The following is a 23,379-nucleotide window of genomic DNA, read 5'->3' on the forward strand; positions in this document are numbered from 1 at the left end:
TGAGATCCAGAACCTATCTAAAGGGATTTCAGCGTGAAAAGGTGAATAACTAATCTCATGGCCCCAGTGCTTGGTGTCACCTAGAGGAACTATGGTCACACAGAGGCCCAACAACTGTGCGAGAACGTCCAACTCCAGTCTCTGGATGGGAAAAACAAGGACAATTACTCAAGTGCCCAACATGATGAGAAGAGCTAAAAAGCAGAACCACCTCTGATATATCCATGTGGATGATAAGCAGAGAGGAAAACATGCCACACCAGGTACTCCAAATTTACTACAGGGAATTGGCTGCACAGAGACTAGGGTAGCTCCAAGGCCCAGTGGGCTGGTGGGGAAGCTGGGACTAACAGCAGAGGGAAGCCATTAGCATCCCTAGGGTGGGGAGGGTAAGGGGAGAAGGGGCATCACAAGGGCTTGGAGCCAGGCCACAGACACAGGGCTTCCAGCGCGAATGGAGTCACAGTGGGGGAGGCTGCCTGAAGTGGGGTGGAGGGGCTGTGAGGGGAGCAGAAGATAGGCCCCTCTCTCCCTCCACCTTCTGCATCTCCTGGTGGCCAATGCCCCTGGGAGTCTGAAGGCAAGGGAGCTGGGGAATGCAGCTCTCTGTGAAAAGAGCAGAGCAGGAGAGGACGAGGGCTCCATCCGAGGGCACACCGGGTATCCTGGGATTCTAGTAGGACAGTGAAAAGGAAGTATGTTAACTGCTAATATGCACTGTGGAATGAGAATAAGCAAGATGAAATACATAGATTGAGACCATCTAAGCATAATGAGACACCACAGGTTTACTTTGGATAAATAAAAAGGCCTATGAATGGGGACATGCTTGACTGATTATGGTGTGGCTTCTGGACAGGGTCATAGATACTGGGATTCGCCAGGCAGCTCAAGGACATTCACATTATCTGGGATATCTTAAATCTTCACAAGCAGGAAGTCACTCATGAGTGACTTTGGTAATAACAATTAACAAGGTGAATGAGCTGCCTTTCCTGTGTGTCTCATCTCGATGCTGCCCACTTTCTGGAATCTCCCATGGCTCTTTTTCCAGGCACCTCACATGCAGCATTAGAACCTATTGTGTGTATGCACCTGTTCCCCTAACGGATTCCAGCTGCTTCTAGGGCAGGGACTGTATCTTTTTTAGCTCCATATGGTGCCAACAAGGAGTGACTCCCATCAGTGGTGGAATTATATCAAATTAAATTAGGGATAAGTTCAAAAATAGGAAACTTCACCATTAGATAGAGTAAAGGGACAAGGAACAGGAGCTAAGTTAGGCTGTAGGAGAGGGACTAGATTAAATGTCTGCGCGTCTGTCACAGAGTAGTACCCAAACATTGCTGAAAGGACTGGCAAAGCTGTCACCCCACTTGGGTGCTCAGCCTCTCACCGTCCACATGCCACCTCAACCCTACAGCCTGAAGAACTCACTCTCCATCTCCAAGGTAGACTGGGGCCAAATTCTGGGAGCTTGAAGTGCAGGCTTCAGGGTCCAGTCTTACTTTATGTTACAGACTGAATTTGTGTCTCACCAGAATCTGTATGTTGAAATCCTAACCCATAAGGTGGTGGTATTAGGAGGTGGGCCTTTGGGAGGGGATTAGGTTAGGAGGGTGGAGCCCTCACAGATGGGATTAGTGCCTTTAGAAAAGAGACCCCAGAGAGATTCCTTGTCCCTTCTGTGAGGACACAGCAAGAAGACTGCCATCTACAGGCCAGGAGGATGGCCCTTGCCAAATCTGCCAGCACCTTGATGTTGGACTCCTCAGCCCTCAGAACTATGAGAAATAAATGTGTATTTGTTTTTTAGCCACTCAGTCTATAATATTGTGTCATAGCAGCCCAAGCTAAGACACTTTATAAGTAACGGGAAATAGGGACATACTAGCACATGTTCCACAGTGAACCTGAACAGGAAGATGGTACAGAGGCCCAGTAATAAAGACACAGGAATCCAGGATGTCCTGGGATAGGAGGTAAGCTCCTGCATTTTGTTTGAGAAACATTCACACCTGGAGATGGAAGTAGAGCTCCTTAGTGAAAATAAATGTGTCTCTTGCACTTTGCAGGGACCTGGACAATGGCTAAGCCATACAGCACCTCTGTATAAACCGCAGCACACACTCCTGCCCCAGGGCACACAGACAGGGGCAATGAGCAGAGAGTACCTTCATGAACATTTGCAGCAGGAAGCCCTTTCTCTCAGCAGTGCAGCTTGAGGCCAGCCACTCTGCTCTCTGTGCATCTAGCCTGGATATCCACATGCAGGGCATGGCTGGTACCCCTCATTAAATGGTAGTTTAAACAAAGGATAATTGAGGATACAAGAAATGAGTGAAGTAGTATTGCTTGAGTAGAGAAGATCATTAGAGTAGGGACATTTCACTGCTCAGGGCCACTTAACTCAGTGTGAACCATAGTGTGGATATAAGCCCCCAGCCCCTGCCATAAGTGCCAGCTAAGTGGTAAGTGGGGCCATAAGCCCCAGCAAGTGCCAGCTAAGGCTGGGTAAGCAGAGAAAAACCTCATGACACCCTCTGCTGGGGAGGGACGATTATAACGTATGTGTCTATGTGTCTGTGTGTCTGTGTGTCTGTGTATGACCTGGCACCCACACTGATAAACATCTGTAATTATTTACAGTGATGTGGCTGACTCTCCCATCAGCGAACAATGACAAGAACCACTGCACCTCTTTGCAGCTGAGGGCGGACTCTCCAGAAGAGACTGGGAGCACCTCCATGCTGCAGGCCTTTGCACCAAACTCAAGGCTAGGTGCACGTCCACCAGCTCAGGGCTGGGAGCCAAACTTCAAAATAAATGCTGGGTAACAGAAATGGCAGCAATGTTGCAGACATTGTTCCTCTCACAGTCCTTCCAGAAATACCTTCGGCCCACAGATGATTTCTTCACAGCCCCCACTGACCTCAGTGTGCTGTCATGCACCTGTAGCTCCTTTCTCGGTCAGCAAAGGTGCCCTGTTTGGGAGACTGCAAGGAACTAGGCCTGGGGCAGAAAGGAGGATGGTGCCATCCCATAATGAAAGGAAGCCCATCCTCTCTTCTACACCAAAGTCTGCATTTCCCTCCCAACATCCTTAGGCTCTCAACAGGGCAGCACTAGCTTCAGGAACACAGAAGGGTCTCTGTCACGGCATTTCAAATGACACCCATTAGGTCTGTGGGAAATAAAGCCCCTCAAGGAGCAAACACATGCTTGGGGTTTGCTCACACACACAAGGCAAAATCATACCACCTGTCTGCTGCCATGGCTGGTAGCAGTGCATCTCAAAATCCTTTCATGTGCAAAAAGATACCTTGTTCAAACAAAGTCTCTGGGTTCCATCTCCAAAGATTCGGACTCAGGAGGTGAGGTGGGGTCCATGACTTTGCATGAGCTAGGAGTGACAGGCGATACTGATGTTACTGATCCAAGGATCCTGCTTTGAACATCACTGGCTTTACTACAAGCAAAAATTTATGACATGGAGAAGAAATCCATCGAGCTGTGCAATCTCAATGGCTCTGTGAAACCAATAGAAAAATCACATTTGTAAGAGTAATTCTATGAAATAAAAATGAATGATGATTCAGGGCATGCCCAGAAGCAAAGCTGTATTGGTCTGGCTATAAATTAGCCTTAGAAAGAAGCATATTTCCAACATTTTGCAGGAGGCTAGAGATTTAAAATTAAAGACAAAACTTGAGAGCTTTAGTGCCACCAGCATAAAGACAATTTAGTGTAAATGCTAACATTTTACAGATGAGGAATCTGAGAATAAAAGGGAACATGCAGGTTAGTCACAGGAATGGGATTAGAACCCCTGTCTCCAGATTCACTGTCCAATACTCCTGTTATGGACAAGAGGAGCCAGGTTTCCTACCCATGAATTTGTCATCCAGGCAGCTGAGGAAATGAATGTTTTCATGGCAAAAACTATAAAGATGAAGGAAGACCATGGAGTTTTACTGTCCTTTGTGGTGGAACAACATGGATCAGTCCTGCACAGTATCAACATAAAATATTTCATTCCTGTGTCTCCTAAAGTAAACCCTCACTCTGTGCTTACTCTCAGAATGCTCATCGGAAGACAGCACACCCAGGCAAGCCTGCCTCTTACCTCCTTTTCCTCCTCCTTTCCTTCCAACCCTGCTTCCCAATGGCAACACTGAAAAAACAAACACCAAGGCAAAAGAGCCATCAAGTGACACTATGGCTCCCCAGAACCCCTCAGGAGCATCCCTTCCCAGGCAGGACAAGATGTGTCCATTTATGGTTTTCTTGGCTCGAGAGTGAAAGATTTTGTTCTTGCCATCTTAGGCAAACAACTGTCCAAATCTGCCTTGCAGTGGGCACCATACTCCCCCCAGGCTTGGAGCTGCTGTTTGCAATCCGGGTAACACCACTGGCGTGCACACCCAGAGGGAATCTGGGGAGAGCCTGGCCCCCAACCCCTGGACTTCTCATTGCTCTTGCGAAATTGAGCCAACGGTTAAAATTTTGTTTTTCCTCCTTATTTTGTTATCAGAGGAGCAGTCATGTAGGAAAACTGAAGCAACTGTCAAGAAGAGATGATAAGAATAACAAAATGTCTGTTTAAACAAGTGAAGGTCATCATGTGACCTCTCTTAGGAGATTTGTTGTCAGATACTCATTACCCTCTTGGGGTGCTCTCCAAGCCAGTGTTCCTTCTCTGCCATCCCTGCTGCACTCACACTCTACTCTTGCTTTCAGCTGTTGTTGTAGATGTTCTGGGGGTTTCTGTGAGGAGCAATTTTATGTAGAAGTACAACCTGAGGTTGAAGAGATAAAGTGGGGATACTTGATGCCAGGCAGAGAACACCTTATAAATAAGTTTAAACAAAACTTTAAAAGCCATTCAAAGCATGCTAAGACAGGCAACTTAGTGGGCAGAGCTCTACACAGAAACATGTGGAAGCCTGGTAACAACTGGCACAGTCCAGCTTTACCAGCTACCAGACCTTCCACATTACCACAAACAGTACTAAACAGAGAGTTATAGACATGTAACAGACTCATGCGTGAAAGTGTTCAATTAACAGTAATCAAACATTGTCAATAACCTATATTTCCATTACCAATAATTAATTACATAGGTCCACATGTACATATTCATCAAAATATTCTATATATTCAAGGAATGCCAACAAGCCTGTGAAACAGCTGACAGTTATCTTTATTTAAATATGTTAAGTCACAAAAATGCAACATGGAACATCACATTTATAAGTCAAGAATGCAGAATACAACAATGGTATTCATTTTATAATGGCTACCTATCCTGTTTTATGAGATATCATTCAGCATGTGCAGAATATTTACAAACTATACAAAAAAACACTTAAGTATATGACCAAACACTAGAAAGAACACTGACAATTAATATTTGATTTTGAAGGGAGGCATAATTTTGACTCAATTTCTTTTTTCTTTTCATTTCTGTTACAACCTGAAGAGCTGGCAGTAGTTCATCAAGGATGCAACTTAAGTTCCACTTGGTTGGTACAATGCCATCAAGGCAAAAGGACTAATCCACCAAAATATTTACTGACCTCCTCCCTCTCAGGCACTGGGCATAAGTCAATGCACACAACAGATGAACTTGCTGCTCCCAGGGACTTGATCTTCTCTATGGCAGTGGGGTTCTGGGTGGAGGAGGCGGTCCAAACAGCAACACCATGAGAAAATAAATACATGGCATACCAGATGGTAATCCAGTAACATCTCATGCCAATGGCTGTGTGGTGCACACACAGTCCATTACTCCAGGACTCGCCATTCCTGCTTTTCAGAGAGTTGGACTATGGTCATTATTTGATATGCTAAGTATGTTTGTTTCCTATTGGTGTGGTAATAAATTCCCACAAACTTAGTGGCTTAAATCTTACAGTTGCAGGAGTCAGAAGCCCCACAGGAGTCACTGGCCACAGAGACATCCCCCTCCCTTACCTTTTCCAGCTCCTAGAGGCTGCCCACACTCCTTGGCTCCTGGTACATTCCATCTTCCGTCTGTATCTCTCCCACCTCCGCTTCCATCATCACACCACTTCCCACTGACTCTGCCCTTTCTGCCACCTCCTTTCACTTATCAGGACCCCGAGATTACAGGGGACCCACCTGGATAATCCAAGACACTTTCCCACCTCTAACTCATACTAGCAACCCCGATTACATCTGCAACCTCAATTTCCCCCTGCCATGGAACATAACAAATTCACAGGCCCCAGGGGTTAGGACATGGACATCTTCCAGTGGGGAAGGGGACATTATCCTGCCTACCACACTCAGGTAGCTTCTTAGTGAGCTCCCTAGTAAGAACAACTCAGTAATCTCTTGCCCCAGAGATGTTCAGCACAATGGAAGCTACCACCGTCGAGGCTTTGTGCAAGTCACCTTAGCTCATGTGAGAATGATAATACCTAACCCATGGCTCTGTGGAAGTAGTTAAGTGAGGTAAATACGTGAAAGAGGTATGAACCTGGAAAACACAGTGACCAGTTGGTTAATATTAGATTCAGCTGTTCTTGAATCCTTCTATCCATGAATTAAATTTTTTCTCTGTAACAAACTAAAAATTTCAAGCTAAAATGAACAGGTATTCTGAGATACATTGATAATTAGCCAAATGTATGTGAGCCCCCCTTTCCTGCATTGCCACTGAAAGAAATATAGAAACACATGAAAAGATGTTGAGTGCTGGTGAGCCTCTTAAACACAAGAAGGAAACATGATGGGGGGACCTAGGGAAAGTACACTGATCCGCAGGTGTGAACCCCATCTCGGAAACATGCTGCTGAAAGGAATTGCTTTCAAGTACACCCTCACCCCATGCATACATCTTTCTATATCCATCCATTCAGAGACCCCAATTCCTGTAAATGCAACTCTCCCAGGGAAAAGGGGAGATGGATGGGAGTACATTGCCTTCTGGGGAATAACAGAAAAAAGAAGAAACGGAAAGAATCATGGCTAGGATACAAGCTGGGGGGTGGGGGGTAGATTGTAATGTACTGTCTCTAAATGGCAGAACTAGGAAGAACTATCAACTGATTTAAATTATATCAATAAAGATCCATCTAAATATTCAAACTACCTGGGGAGAGCAGGAGATCTCCTCAGGCAAGCTGAGTCAACTCAGAAAAGTCAACACCAACACAGAGAATTTGGCCAAAGACCATGAACACCATCCCAACCTTCAGCTAAAGACACACTCAGCCTGGCACAGTGGGGCAAGGTGTGTGCTCTGAGGGACACGGGGTTCTGTTCACAGGCACACCCATGGCCCAGGTCTTCTCTTCCAAAGGTGGATAACTCAAAAACACTTTGAAAATTCTCTGCAACTTAAAAGAAAAGAATACTACACTTCCAAAAATAGTTTACTACAGGAAGTAGATTTTACAAAGAATCTATTTTGTAATCTCAATGACATGCAAGGAAACATGGGCTATATGAAAGAAACATTAATATGGACAGAAAGGCTAAGATTACAATGGGAACTAGCTAATATGGACATGGACAAGATAGGAAATGGTTAAAAAAATAAATGCATGAACAAGACCTCAGTGGAATAAAAGACAGTAAGTAAAGCAGACCCAAAGTGCTGAACATCAACTCACTGAAAAAAAAATTAGACATTTTTGTACAATAAATGACAAACAACAGAAAGAGGAAAATGATCACAGAGAAGATGACAGGCATGGAAGACAGATAGCTGCTGAATTACAAACAGTTCATGTTCCAAGAAAAATGACCAAGACAAGTGAAAAATCACCATCAAAGGTCATATACTCTGCACAAAATGAAAGAAAGAAAACTGAAAGCTGGTATTTAAAAATATATACATTAAAAGCATTCTGACAACTTCTGAGTGTGGCTAAGCCTCTGAAACAATAACAATTAGTCTCCTAAATAATTAATTGTAGGGAAAAATAAAACACTACAATTACAAGACTATTCAGAAAAGTACAATAATGACTGTATGACATTTTGAAACATATAAGTTAAGTCTAAAGCTGTCCCCAAAGGCAAATGCATCTTCATCAAGAAAGAATTAAAGTATATAAATAAAGCACTTAATTCAAGATATTACATATTAGAAAAGAAAACAAAGAAGATTTTAGAAATTAAAGCTGCAACTGATGATTCAGAAAACAGAAAGTAAAGCAAAACTGATAAAGATACAAAAGAGATGGAGCTTCCAAAAATAATAAAAACAAAATACAATCAGATATGATCCTGGAAAAAAGTAAGAGAAAAACATAGTTTCTACTGAGAAAATGTTACATAATCACAATTGACAAAACAGGCTAAAAATTTTTAATGCAATGCATAATTTTGTTCATTTTAAAAATAATGAAATTGACATTTCTCTAGGAAAGCAAATTACCTACAAGAAAAATATTAGTGGAAGAAATTGAAAAGTTATCCAAATTACTTTTAGGCAGTCTACAGGCCAGGCAGTACTATGAGTGTTCTTTCAAGTTTTAAAGTTATAAATCATTCCCCATGTTTCATAAAATATTCTGGAATGCAGAAGAACATACATATAATCCATTTGTTTTGTAAAGTTAGTGTAATGCTAACACCAAGACCTGGCAAAGAAGATATTTGTCAATATCTGAATATAAAAGCAAAAATTCTATAGGATGTAAGAACCAATCAAATCCAACATCATATTAGAAGAAAAACATGTATCATAGCTACCTAGGGTTTACTTCAGGAGCAGCTTCCTATGGGAATTTATTTCTATTATGTCATATTGAACACTTCAATAAATGCTGATAAGGCATCTGACCACAAACAACATCTATGACTGATTAAAAAAAAAAATCCTTAGAAAACTAGAAATAAAGGGAAACAAAGGGAAACATCATAGAATAATGAAAACTAACTTAAGCAACAGCAAACAGTAAAATACTAGTCAACTACAGTATGAATCTAAAAATTCCCTATAAGTACAAATTACTGGAAAATACAAGGTATTGGTTTGTATAACAAATTTGTTTTTACTATACTTGTGTAGCTTAAAACTTAATAAAATAATTAAGAATAAAACGAAGTTTTTTCTTTTTTATTGACGTATAGTTGATACATAATATTAAATTGGTTTCAAATACACAACACAGTGATTCAACAGTTATACACTTCATTAAATCCTCACCCCAACTAGTGCAGTTACTGTCAACACAAGAAGACATTATTACAGAACCACTGACCACATTATAAAGAAGAAATATTTCAAAAGAAAACAAAGGATGAAACAATAGGAACAACAAATAATAATAGAATAACTTCCACAAATAAATGTAAGAAAAAGGGAAATAATCATGAATCTTGACAGACTTTTTAAAGTTTTGATCAAATGAATGTGAAGAATCAGTGCTGTAAAATGCCATTTTTCCACTAATTATTTATAGATTTGTCAAAACCCAGAGGCATCTGGGCAAAATTTAACCAGAGACTAAAGACCACATAGAAGGATAAATGAGTGATAATAGCAAACAGTTTTTGTTTTTTCCAAAAGAAGAGGAGAGGAGTCTTGCCCTAACAGATAATTAACATGCTAATAAACTACAACAATTAATTAATGGGTAAATAGAACAAAATAAGCATGACAAAAATGGCTTCCAGTATACAAGAGAACAAGCATGGGATAAAAGGAGTACCACAAATGTGTGGGTAAAGGGAAGATCATTCAATGAACAACCTAACTGTTAAACCCATTAATCTAAATTCAGCCTTCATCTTGTGCTGAAATAAGTTCCAAATGAAATAGAGGTAAATGTTTAAAAAATTAAATCATAAAAATAGGAGGAAAAAGACCCCAAGAAAAATGTGAATAAACACGATTGTGATCTTAGATCTGAATAAAACAATGAAAAAAATTAAAATACAAGGGAAAAGAAATAGTTTTCACTAGATAAAAATGAAAATCTCCTTTATGCACCCCCCTCAAAAAATGGGCAAAATTTCTGAAGTAGGTTGAAAGGTCTATGTATAGAATAAATAAAGAGCTCTTACAAATCATTAAGAAAAATACTGTTATCCCATTAGAAAAATTAATGGGTAATGAACATCAACAAATTTTTCTCACAGGAAAGAAATATATAGGACCAACAAACATTTTTTTAAATATTCAGCTTCACTAGTAAAGAAAGGCAAACTATAGCAATGAGATACCATCTCTGCAATCAAAATGAATTTTAACAATGCAAAATAATCATTATATTCAATTATGGTAGAGAACACTGAATTGAGTACTCATGAACACTGCTATTAGAATTTCTAATTTGCTCAAATTACTGGAGAGTTATATAGCAGTATGGAAAGTTATGTAGCAGTATGTATCAGCCTTTACAATGGGCATGCGCTTTCACACTGAAATAGCACTTCTAGGACCCAGCCTAAATAAATTGTCAGAGATTATTAAAGACTTCAGTACCAGAATATTCACCCTCATGAGAACATGAAAAATACCTAAACAGCCCAAATGGAGGCCTGAATATAATCAGAGGATACAATGTCATAGTTAAGACCAAGGGATCTAGGGTCAGACAGCCTTAGTTCAAATCCTACTCGGCCAAGCAAGTAGAAACTTGGTGAGCTTGAGCAAGTTATTTAAACTCTTCTTGTCTTATTTTTCTTTGCTTGTAAAATTGAGATAATAACAGTACCTACTCCATCAGATGTTGTGGGAATTAAAGGAGTTAATACAGGTAAAGCACTCAGAACAGTGCCTCAAGCATGCCAATGGTTCAATAAATGTCACTTGCTATAATACCAAGAAAAATACTGTGATTTTTAATACTATTATTAGACATTGAAAATTATGTTTAAGTTTGATGTTATGGAGAACTGTTTAAAAGTTAAAAAGCAGAATCCACTACTTCTATACAATCTTGTATATAAAATAGAAGAGAAGGGAATACCTCCTAATTCATTTAACATTGCCAGCAAAATGAGACAAAGATAGTACAAGGATAGAAAACTATGGCCAATACCCTGGGTGATCATAGATGCAAAAGTCCTCAACAAAACATGATTATTTCAAATCTATGAAAACATAAAATGAAAAACATACTATAATCAAGTGGGGCTTATCCAGGGTATACAAGGTTGATTCTGTCTTTGAAAATCAATCCATATAATCCATCTTAAGAACTGGCTAAAGAAGGAAAGCCATTGGCTTATATTAACTGATTCAAGAAAAACATCTGACCAATATCAATATCCATCTCTGATACAAATTCTTAGCAAACTAGGACTAGATGGGAACTTACTCAACTTAATAAAGGACATCAATAAAATCCTATAGCAAACATCATACTTACTGTTGAAGGATTGAAGGTTTTCCCCCTAAGATTAGGGACAAGGTGTGGATGTCCACTCAAAGTCACACTGTACTGGAAGTCTTAGCCAGTGCAGTAAGGCAAGAAAAAAATTTTAAACTCTAGATCTGGATGTTATACCAGCTCTATTTGTAACTACCAAAACTAAAAACAACCCAAATGTTCTGCCACAGGTAAATGGATAAACAAGTTGTTGTATATCTGTTTAGTGGCATACTACTCAGCCATAAAAAGGAAGGAACTATTGATACATTCAACAACTTAGATGAATCTCAGAAGCATTACACTGAATGAAAGAAGCCAGCATCAAAAGATTACATACTATAGGATTTCATTTGTGTGACCTTCTCAAAAAGATAAAACTATAGTGACAGAGAAAGGTCAGGAATTGGGGAGGGTATGATTACAAAGAGATAGGGTTTTTTTGGGGGGGGGTGATATTTCTGTTCTTTATCCTTACTGTCAAATTTACTGTATGTTTTTTAAAAATTTTAAGCAGGATCCAAGACATTTCATATAGTATTTTATAAATGTTTAAATTTATAAGGAAGGAAATATACCACAATGGTAGAAAATACTAGAACTGAGCTGTCCTCATGTCCAGATTTACTGAAATTAAATACAGTGAGTTTTCTTAACTGCTATTCCAACAAATATTTGATATTTCAATTGACCAAACTGTGAAATCCCACTCAGAACCAGGTCATTACCAAAAGGTTTTCAAAGCCTGGATTGTTAAAGTCCTAGGAAACTGCTTTCTTTGGACATAATGCTTAGATCACAGGCTAGAATTGCAATATCAGGGATGCAAAAAGTTGAAATCTTATAAACTCAATGGCCCCTAACAAGAAAGATTAATGGGCACTCATTTTCAAAATGACCAATCATTTTCATGGTTATATGAGATGACTACCTAGGTAAAATATAAACCAATGATATTAACTTTCTCCAAAGCCAAGTTAATAGTGTCCTACAAGCCAGTATTTCTGAATAAAAAAAATCTCTTATTTACTACAAGAATAGCTCACCCTGGGAGGGGCGGAAGATGGCGGCATGAGTAGAGCAGCGGAAATCTCCTCCCAAAACAACATATATCTATGAAAATATAACAAAGACAACCCTTCCTAGAATAAAGACCAGAGGACACAGGACAATATCCAGACCACATCCGCACCTGAGAGAACCCAGCGCCTCGCGAAGGGGGTAAGATACAAGCCCCGGCCCCGCGGGAGCAGAGCGCCCCTCCCCCCCAGCTCCCGGAGGGAGAAGAGCAGGCAGAGCGGGAGGGAGACGGAGCCCAGGACTGCCGAACACCCAGCCCCAGCCATCCGGGCCAGAGTGCAGGGCGCTCGATACTAGGAAAACAGGGCAGCAAGAACAGTGAGCAGGCACTGGAGGCTGGGCGACAGAGGGCATAAGAAAAGCGCGCGACCATTTTTTTTCTTGCTTTTTTGCTGTTTTGTTTTGGCGAGCGCTTTTTGGAAGTCTTAAAGGGATAGGGACCCCAATACTCGGGAAACAGGGCAGCAAGAACAGTGAGCAGGCACTGGAGGCTGGGCGACAGAGGACATAAGAAAAGCGCGCGACCATTTTTTTTTTTGCTTTTTTGCTGTTTTGTTTTGGCGAGCGCTTTTTGGAAGTCTTAAAGGGATAGGGACCCCAATACTAGGGAAACAGGGCAGCAAGAACAGTGAGTAGGCACTGGAGGCTGGGCGACAGAGGACATAAGAAAAGCGCGCGACCATTTTTTTTTTTTTTTTGCTTTTTTGCTGTTTTGTTTTGGCAAGCGCTTTTTGGAAGTCTTAAAGGGATAGGGACCCGAATACTAGGGAAACAGGGCAGCAAGAACAGTGAGCAGGCACTGGAGGCTGGGCGACAGAGGACATAAGAAAAGCGCGCGACCAATTTTTTTTTGCTTTTTTGCTGTTTTGTTTTTGCGAGCGCTTTTTGGAAGTCTTAAAGGGATAGGGACCCCAATACTAGGGAAACAGGGCAGCAAGAACAGTGAGCGGGCACTGGAGGCTGGGCGACAGAGGACATAAGAAAAGCGCGCGACCATTTTTTTTTTTGCTTTTTTGCTGTTTTGTTTTGGCGAGCGCTTTTTGGAAGTCTTAAAGGGATAGGGACCCCAATACTAGGGAAACAGGGCAGAAAGACCGGTGAGCAGAGGCCTGAGGCTGGCACCGGAGAATAAAGAAAAACGAACGACCACCACCTTTTTTTTTTTTTTTTTTTTTTTTTAATTAAAAAAATTTTTTTTTCTTATTTTTTTTTTTTTGTGGTCGTTGTTTTGTTTTGGCGGGTGCTTTTTGGAAGTCTTAAAGGGGCAGGGCGGGTCACTTAATCCAGAGGTAGGGAATCCGGGATCTCTGGGCACCCTAACCCCTGGGCTGCAGGGAGCAGGGAGGCCCCTTACGGAGATAAATAGCCTCCCAGCAGCTCCTGCTCCAACGCGACTCCACCATTTTGGAGTAGCTGCCCGAGCGAGGCCACGCCCACAGCAACAGCGGAGATTAACTCCATAGCAGCCGGGCAGGAAGCAGAAACCCTGTCTGCACGCAGCTGCCCAGCACAAGCCACTAGAGGTCGCTGTTCTCCCAGGAGAGGAGGGCCACAAAACAACAAGAAAGGAAGTCCTTCCAGCCGTCACTCGTCCCAGTTCTGCAGACTATTCCTATCATCATGAAAAGGCAAAGCTACAGGCAGACAAAGATCACAGAGACAACACCAGAGAAGGAGACAGACCTAACCAGTCTTCCTGACAAAGAATTCAAAATAAGAATCATAAACATGCTGACAGAGATGCAGAGAAATACGCAAGAGAAATGGGATGAAGTCCGGAAGGAGATCACAGATGCCAGAAAGGAGATCGCAGAAATGAAACAAACTCTGGAAGGGTTTATAAGCAGAATGGATAGAATGCAAGAGGCCATTGATGGAATTGAAATCAGAGAACAGGAATGCATAGAAGCTGACATAGAGAGAGACAAAAGGATCTCCAGGAATGAAACAATGTTAAGAGAACTGTGTGACCAATCCAAAAGGAACAATATCCGTATTATAGGGGTCCCAGAAGAAGAAGAGAGAGGAAAAGAGATGGAAAGTATCTTAGAAGAAATAATTGCTGAAAACTTCCCCACACTGGGGGAGGAAGTAATCGAACAGACCACGGAAATACACAGAACCCCCAACAGAAAGGATCCAAGAAGGACAACACCAAGACACATAATAATTAAAATGGCAAAGATCAAGGACAAGGAAAGAGTGTTAAAGGCAGCTAGAGAGAAAAAGGTCACCTATAAAGGGAAACCCATCAGGCTAACGTCAGATTTCTCAACAGAAACTTTACATGCCAGAAGAGAATGGCATGATATATTTAATACAATGAAACAGAAGGGCCTTGAACCAAGGATACTGTATCCAGCACGACTATCATTCAAATATGACGGTGGGATTAAACAATTCCCAGACAAACAAAAGCTGAGGGAATTTGCTTTCCACAAACCACCACTACAGAACATCTTACAGGGACTGCTCTAGATGGGAGCACTCCTAGAAAGAGCACAGCACAAAACACCCAACATATGAAGAATCGAGGAGGAGGAACAAGAAGGGAGAGAAGAAAAGAATCTCCAGACAGTGTATATAACAGCTCAATAAGCGAGCTAAGTTAGGCAGTAAGATACTAAAGAGGCTAACCTTGAACCTTTGGTAACCACGAATTTAAAGCCTGCAATGGCAATAAGTACATATCTTTCAATAGTCACCCTAAATGTTAATGGGTTGAATGCACCAATCAAAAGACACAGAGTAACAGAATGGATAAAAAAGCAAGACCCATCTATATGCTGCTTACAAGAAACTCACCTCAAACCCAAAGACATGTACAGACTAAAAGTCAAGGGATGGAAAAACATATTTCAAGCAAACAACAGTGAGAAGAAAGCAGGGGTTGCAGTACTAATATCAGACAAAATAGACTTCAAAACAAAGAAAGTAACAAGAGATAAAGAAGGACACTACATAATGATAAAGGGCTCAGGCAAACAAGAGGATATAACCATTCTAAATATATATGCACCCAACACAGGAGCACCAGCATATGTGAAACAAATACTAACAGAACTACAGGGGGATATAGACTGCAATGCATTCATTCTAGGAGACTTCAACACACCACTCACCCCAAAGGATAGATCCACTGGGCAGAAAATAAGTAAGGACACAGAAGTACTGAACAACACAGTAGAGCAGATGGACCTAATAGACATCTATAGAACTCTACATCCAAAAGCAGCGGGATATACATTCTTCTCAAGTGCACATGGAACATTCTCCAGAATAGACCACATACTAGGCCACAAAAAGAGCCTCAGAAAATTCCAAAAGATTGAAATCCTACGAACCAACTTTTCAGACCACAAAGGCATAAAACTAGAAATAAACTGTACAAAGAAAGCAAAGAGGCTCACAAACACATGGAGGCTTAACAACACGCTCCTAAATAATCAATGGATCAATGACCAAATCAAAATGGAGATCCAGCAATATATGGAAACAAATGACAACAACAACACTAAGCCCCAACTTCTGTGGGACGCAGCAAAAGCAGTCTTAAGAGGAAAGTATATAGCAATCCAAGCATATTTAAAAAAGGAAGAGCAATCCCAAATGAATGGTCTAATGTCACAATTATCGAAATTGGAAAAAGAAGAACAGATGAGGCCTAAGGTCAGCAGAAGGAGGGACATAATAAAGATCAGAGAAGAAATAAATAAAATTGAGAAGAATAAAACAATAGCAAAAATCAATGAAACCAAGAGCTGGTTCTTCGAGAAAATAAACAAAATAGATAAGCCTCTAGCCAGACTTATTAAGAAGAAAAGAGAGTCAACACAAATCAACAGTATCAGAAACGAGAAAGGAAAAATCACGACGGACCCCACAGAAATGCAAAGAATTATTGGAGAATACTATGAAAACCTATATGCTAACAAGCTGGGAAACCTAGGAGAAATGGACAACTTCCTAGAAAAATATAACCTTCCAAGATTGACCCAGGAAGAAACAGAAAATCTAAACAGACCAATTACCAGCAACGAAATTGAAGTGGTAATCAAAAAACTACCAAAGAACAAAACTCCCGGGCCAGATGGATTTTCCTCGGAATTTTATCAGACATACAGGGAAGACATAATACCCATTCTCCTTAGAGTTTTCCAAAAAATAGAGGAGGAGGGGATACTCCCAAACTCATTCTATGAAGCTAACATCACCCTAATACCAAAACCAGGCAAAGACCCCACCAAAAAAGAAAACTACAGACCAATATCCCTGATGAACATAGATGCAAAAATACTCAACAAAATATTAGCAAACCGAATTCAAAAATACATCAAAAGGATCATACACCATGACCAAGTGGGATTCATCCCAGGGATGCAAGGATGGTACAACATTCGAAAGTCCATCAACATCATCCACCACATCAACAAAAAGAAAGACAAAAACCACATGATCATCTCCATAGATGCTGAAAAAGCATTTGACAAAGTTCAACATCCATTCATGTTAAAAACTCTCAGCAAAATGGGAATAGAGGGCAAGTACCTCAACATAATAAAGGCCATCTATGATAAACCCACAGCCAACATTATATTGAACAGCGAGAAGCTGAAAGCATTTCCTCTGAGATCAGGAACTAGACAGGGATGCCCACTCTCTCCACTGTTATTTAACATAGTACTGGAGGTCCTAGCCACGGCAATCAGACAAAATAAAGAAATACAAGGAATCCAGATTGGTAAAGAAGAAGTTAAACTGTCACTATTTGCAGATGACATGATACTGTACATAAAAAACCCTAAAGACTCCACCCCAAAACTACTAGAACTGATATCGGAATACAGCAAAGTTGCAGGATACAAAATCAACACACAGAAATCTGTGGCTTTCCTGTATACTAACAATGAACCAACAGAAAGAGAAATCAGGAAAACAACTCCATTCACAATTGCATCAAAAAAAATAAAATACCTAGGAATAAACCTAACCAAAGAAGTGAAAGACTTATACTCTGAAAACTACAAGTCACTCTTAAGAGAAATTAAAGGGGACACTAACAGATGGAAACTCATCCCATGCTCTTGGCTAGGAAGAATTAATATCGTCAAAATGGCCATCCTGCCCAAAGCAATATACAGATTTGATGCAATCCCTATGAAACTACCAGCAACATTCTTCAATGAACTGGAACAAATAATTCAAAAATTCATATGGAAACACAAAAGACCCCGAATAGCCAAAGCAATCCTGAGAAAGAAGAATAAAGTAGGGGGGATCTCACTCCCCAACTTCAAGCTCTACTATAAAGCCATAGTAATCAAGACAATTTGGTACTGGCACAAGAGCAGAGCCACAGACCAATGGAACAGACTAGAGAATCCAGACATTAACCCAGACATATATGGTCAATTAATATTTGATAAAGGAGCCATGGACATACAATGGCGAAATGACAGCCTCTTCAACAGGTGGTGCTGGCAAAACTGGACAGCTACATGTAGGAGAATGAAACTGGACCATTGTCTAACCCCATATACAAAAGTAAACTCAAAATGGATCAAAGACCTGAATGTAAGTCATGAAACCATTAAACTCTTGGAAGAAAACATAGGCACAAGCCTCTTAGACATAAACATGAGTGACCTCTTCTTGAACATATCTCCCCGGGCAAGGAAAACAACAGCAAAAATGAGTAAGTGGGACTATATTAAGCTGAAAAGCTTCTGTACAGCAAAAGACACCATCAATAGAACAAGAAGGATCCCTACAGTATGGGAGAATATATTTGAAAATGACACATCCGATAAAGGCTTGACGTCCAGAATATATAAGGAGATCACACGCCTCAACAAACAAAAAACAAATAACCCAATTAAAAAATGGGCAGAGGAACTGAACACACAGTTCTCCAAAAAAGAAATACAGATGGCCAACAGACACATGAAAAGATGCTCCACATCGCTAATTATCAGAGAAATGCAAATTAAAACTACAATGAGGTATCACCTCACACCAGTAAGGATGGCTGCCATCCAAAAGACAAACAACAACAAATGTTGGTGAGGCTGTGGAGAAAGGGGAACCCTCCTACACTGCTGGTGGGAATGTAAGTTAGTTCAACCATTGTGGAAAGCAGTATGGAGGTACATCAAAATGCTCAAAACAGACTTACCATTTGACCCAGGAATTGCACTCCTAGGAATTTACCCTAAGAACGCAGCAATCAAGTTTGAGAAAGACAGATGCACCCCTATGTTTATTGCAGCACTATTTACAATAGCCAAGAATTGGAAGCAACCTAAATGTACATCAATAGATGAATGGATAAAGAAGATGTGGTACATATATACAATGGAATACTACTCAGCCATAAGAAAAGGGCAAATCCAATCATTTGCAGCAACATGGATGGAGCTGGAGGGTATTATGCTCAGTGAAACAAGCCAAGCGGAGAAAGAGAAATACCAAATGATTTCACTTATCTGTGGAATATAAGAACAAAGGAAAAACTGAAGGAACAAAACAGCAGCAGAATCACAGAACTCAAGAATGGACTAACAGGTACCAAAGGGAAAGGGACTGTGGAGGATGGGTTGGTAGGGAGGGATAAGGGGGGGAGAAGTAGGGCGGTATTAAGATTAACATGCAAGGGGGGGTAGGAGAAAAGGGAGGGCTGTACAACACAGAGAAGGCAAGTAGTGATTCTACAACATTTTTCTATGCTGATGGACAATGACTGTAAAGGGGTTTATAGGGGAGACCTGGTATAGGGGAGAGCCTAGTAAGCATAATATTCGTCATGTAAGTGTAGATTAGTGATACCAAAAACAAAGAAAAAAAAAAAAGGGCAGTTCCTGTGTGGTAACCTCCAACGAGTTCTACACAAGGGTATAAAGGGCATATAAAAGTGTAGGCAAAGGGTCTGTTTGTGTTTATACAGAGGATCAAAGCCTAATTGGGCTACCCCAAAAATGAACTAAGATACGATATGAAAAAGAACTTCCAACATCAGCACTCTCTGGAAGACTCATGCCAGAAGATGATCATCAAAAAACCCCAACAAAGATCCACGCGCTACTACAGCTGTAGATGCACTCATCCCACCAGTTCCTGGACTTGCCATGGGAATGAGGAAGGAGATATCTAAGCTGGCCTGTGCATACAGTAAAACAACAAATTTGACTGGATCTATACTGTTGGAACTCAACCAAGAATTTGGAGAAGTGCAAATTGTAGCACTCCAAAGTCTTACAACTACAGACTATTTACTGTTAAAAGAACATATGGCATGTGAACAGTCCCCAGGAATGGGTTGTTTTAATTTGTCTGATTTCTCTCAGACTGTTCAAGTTCAGTTGGACAATATCCACCATGTCATAGATAAGTTTTCACAAATGCCTAAGGTGCCTAACTGGTTTTCTTGGTTTCACTGGAGATGGCTGGTAATTACAGATATGCTTTGGTTATGTAACTATACTCCTATTATGTTAATGTGTGTGCGCAATTTAAGTAGTAGCTTAAAACCTATCATGCTGAAGTTACTCTACAAGAAGATATGCCAAAGAAATAATCAATCTTCCCATGTTTTCTTCCGCCTGCTACTTCTACAGCTTTACTTCTTCCTTCCTAATTACAACCCTTAAATAGAATTCGTGCCTCGTATCAAATTTATCGAGTATCATAATTCTTCCAAGTGGTAAAGATACCTCAAGACAAATGCTGGGCATAGAAGCCACAGGGCATAAATATGCAAAGATGTAAAAATCTAACCTTTTCAAACAATAAGGCTTCTCTCTCACTTACCAACTTCACATTTCCCTGTATGGCCCCGGAAGATGACTGGTTAGCCAGAGACGGGTAAGATTCCTCAAGGGAGGAACAACCTAAGACAGGCACAGTCGCAGGGGGGCCATCAGGTGAGAAATTGGGGATCAACAGAGGTGAGGCTTAGAACCTCACCCCCCCTGTTCTGAGAGAAATCTTCTGCATACGTGGATGTTTTATTGCCCTGGTCTAGCTTGGATTGACACATAGTCTACAGGCACACACCTGATCATCTACATTTGCTCTCTTACAACACTAAACTATGTTTTCTACCTTTATCTTGTATCTACCTACTACTTCAGCATTTTATTAAAAATAATAATAATAAAGTGAGAAATGTAGTATCCACACATAAATCAAGTATAAAAACCAAATGAGTATTCATATTTGAACTGACTGTTTAGAGTTCATAATGCATGAGCAAAACTGAAAGTTTCTGTGATGACTGCCCTTGTACTGTTCACTATGTAACTTATTCATTATGTAAGAATTTGTTCTCCATGTAAGAACTTGTTTGTTATGCCTCAGAAGATTGGAGACTGACGAAAATTAGGCTTGGGGTGGATTAATGATTGTGCATTGAGCATTGACTCCCCTATACAGAATTTTATTGTCGTTAACAATCATTTGATCAATAAATATGAGAGATGCCCTCACAAAAAAAAAAAAAAAAAAAAAAAAGGACAGACTTCCAATGGTAAAATAAATAAGTAACCTGGATGTAATGTATAGCATAAGGAATATAGTCAAGATAATGTAACAGCCTGGTAGGGTGATAGCTGGAACCTCGAATTATGTATATAAATGTTCTACCACTGTGTTGTACACTTGAAACTAATGTAATGTAATACTGTGCGTCAACTACCCTTCAATAAAAAAATAATTATTAAAAAAAAAAAAAAAAAAAAGAAATATTCAAAGGAAAAAAAAAAAAAGAATAGCTCACCCTGAAATTCCCTTATCTTCCCCATTTAGTGACTACACTGCATGTTGAGTAATTCCTAGCAAGATTTCAGCACTTTAGAAACATTCCAGAATTTGCAATAATTTCACTGAGTCCATCTGCATTAAATATGTTTCTATGCTTCACTTTCTACTGTTTTTTTCTTAAGTATTAACTTAGCAAGGAGTCAGAAAACGTAGCTTCTGGCCTCAATTTAAATCTCTTTCACATCAATTTCCTCAAACAAAAATCAGATGTTAAGATACAAAGGTCTCCAAGATCTCCATCTCCAGAACTCTAGGAAACAGATACTGGTGAAAGTAGTATTGCAAAGAGCATGGCTTAACTGCTGGAAGGAACAAACGACTTGAACAAACCGTTTTCACAGAGCATTCATACCAAAATATTGTGCAAATGAGAGGAAAAAAAAGTCACTCATCAAGGAAACTGTTAACCAGCCACACATGGCCTTTATCTGGCACTTAGCTCAGGGGTCTATACCTAAGGGTAATAGAACTGCAATGACTGAGAAAGTGCTCCATGTCCTAATTTCACTAATGTAGACTGGCCTCATACTCCTTTTTCTGTCCCCAACTTACAAGCAGGCTTTGGTGTACAGGAACATTACTGGTGCTGGAATTTCCCTTAATTCTTAAAGTTATAATTTTTAAATTAACTTTATTTTTGGAGCAGGTGATAGGAGTTACTTAACCTGACTGTTCCTTTTGTTCAAGAAGGCATGTGGGGTGTGAGTGGTTATAAAAGAGCAGCATGTTTTCCTTGGCATATTGGATCTGTCCAGTATTTTGACTGTGGTAGTTACAGGAACGTATACAGGTGATAAAACTGTACAGAACTTAACACACATGACACACACACGCACACATATGCAAGTACAAATGAAACTGGGGAAATCTGAATAAGGTTGGTGGATTGTATCAGTATCACTCTCCTGGTTATGATATTATACTAGAGTCTTGCAAAATGTTGCCATTAGAGGAAATGGAAAAATGGACAAGGAATCTCTCTCTGCATAACTTCTTACAACTTTTTGAGTGTCTCTACAACTATGTCAATAAAAGCACAATTTAAAAAAAGAGGATATGGTGAAAGCTATGCCTTCCCCCCACCGTTGACCATTAGCCCTCCCAGGGGGCAACAACTCTTCACAGTGTCATGTGTATACGAGTTAAAGAGAAAGGAAGAAAGGAGGGAGAGAAGAAGGAAGACTTAACTAACTTGGGGTGGTCCTTCACTGTATCAGAATAAATTGCTGAGCTCTTTCATACTCATAGTTGTCCTTAAGACAACTTCTTGAGTCTAGGACAGTGTTCCATAGAACAAAACCCCCCTAAACCCCAGCCTCCTCTACCACCGGATTCCCAGAAGTAACCCAGAAGGACTTCTCCCTCAAGACAATACACGGGGTGACCCTTCTCTGGGAAATCTGACCCCAGCCCCCTGGTAAAGACCTAAAACTGGAGCTCTTCCCAGTGACATGGCCCAGCCAGACCACTTTACAGAGACACCCTCAACACACCCTCCTCTTGGCACAGCTTCCAATCACCTTTCACGTGGCTTCACTACCTATACATAGATGCCAAGGATCACCTGACATTTGAAGAAAGCATGGAATACGAAAAACAAAACAAAAGACGTAGACAGCAGCAACATGGAGAAACAGAACCCATCTAGAGAAAAGTAAACTTCAAAGACTACTCTTCATGGACTTAGGGATATGAGAGTGGAAACTGTACTGACAAAGCAGAATGGGATGCTACTAAAAATAACTTCCAGAGGGAAAAAAGAGCTGTCAGAGATTAAAACTATGACAGCAGTAATTAAAAGCTCAGGATAAGAATTAGAAAGTATGGTTAAGAAAACCTATAGAAATTAGAGCAAATGGATGAGAAAAAGTAGAGAAGAGATAAGAAAATCAAAAGATCAACCCAGGAAGCCCAACACCCATATAATAGACAATCCAGAAAGAGAACAGAGAGAGCTTAGGATGGAGGAAATCATCAAAGACAAGTTCCCAGATATGAAGGACACAGTTTCCAGACTAAAAGAACCAGCTGAGTTCTTGGGAAAACGCATGACAGAACCACACAGTCATGTAACTGTGATACGACTGAACATTAGAAGCAAATACCACACATGCTATTAGAGGGA

The 23,379-nt window shown here is 40.4% G+C and overlaps 1 protein-coding gene across 1 annotated transcript in view; it reads right to left on the reverse strand.

Moving 5' to 3' along the window:
• SLC24A3 (solute carrier family 24 member 3) overlaps window positions 1-23,379 on the reverse strand; it is a 464,546-nt gene that overhangs the window by 432,825 nt on the left and 8,342 nt on the right. The gene's annotated exons all lie outside the window — the stretch shown is intronic.

This window comes from Manis pentadactyla, chromosome 5 (assembly GCF_030020395.1).
Source record: "Manis pentadactyla isolate mManPen7 chromosome 5, mManPen7.hap1, whole genome shotgun sequence".
In the NCBI taxonomy this organism is placed as follows: domain Eukaryota; kingdom Metazoa; phylum Chordata; class Mammalia; order Pholidota; family Manidae; genus Manis; species Manis pentadactyla.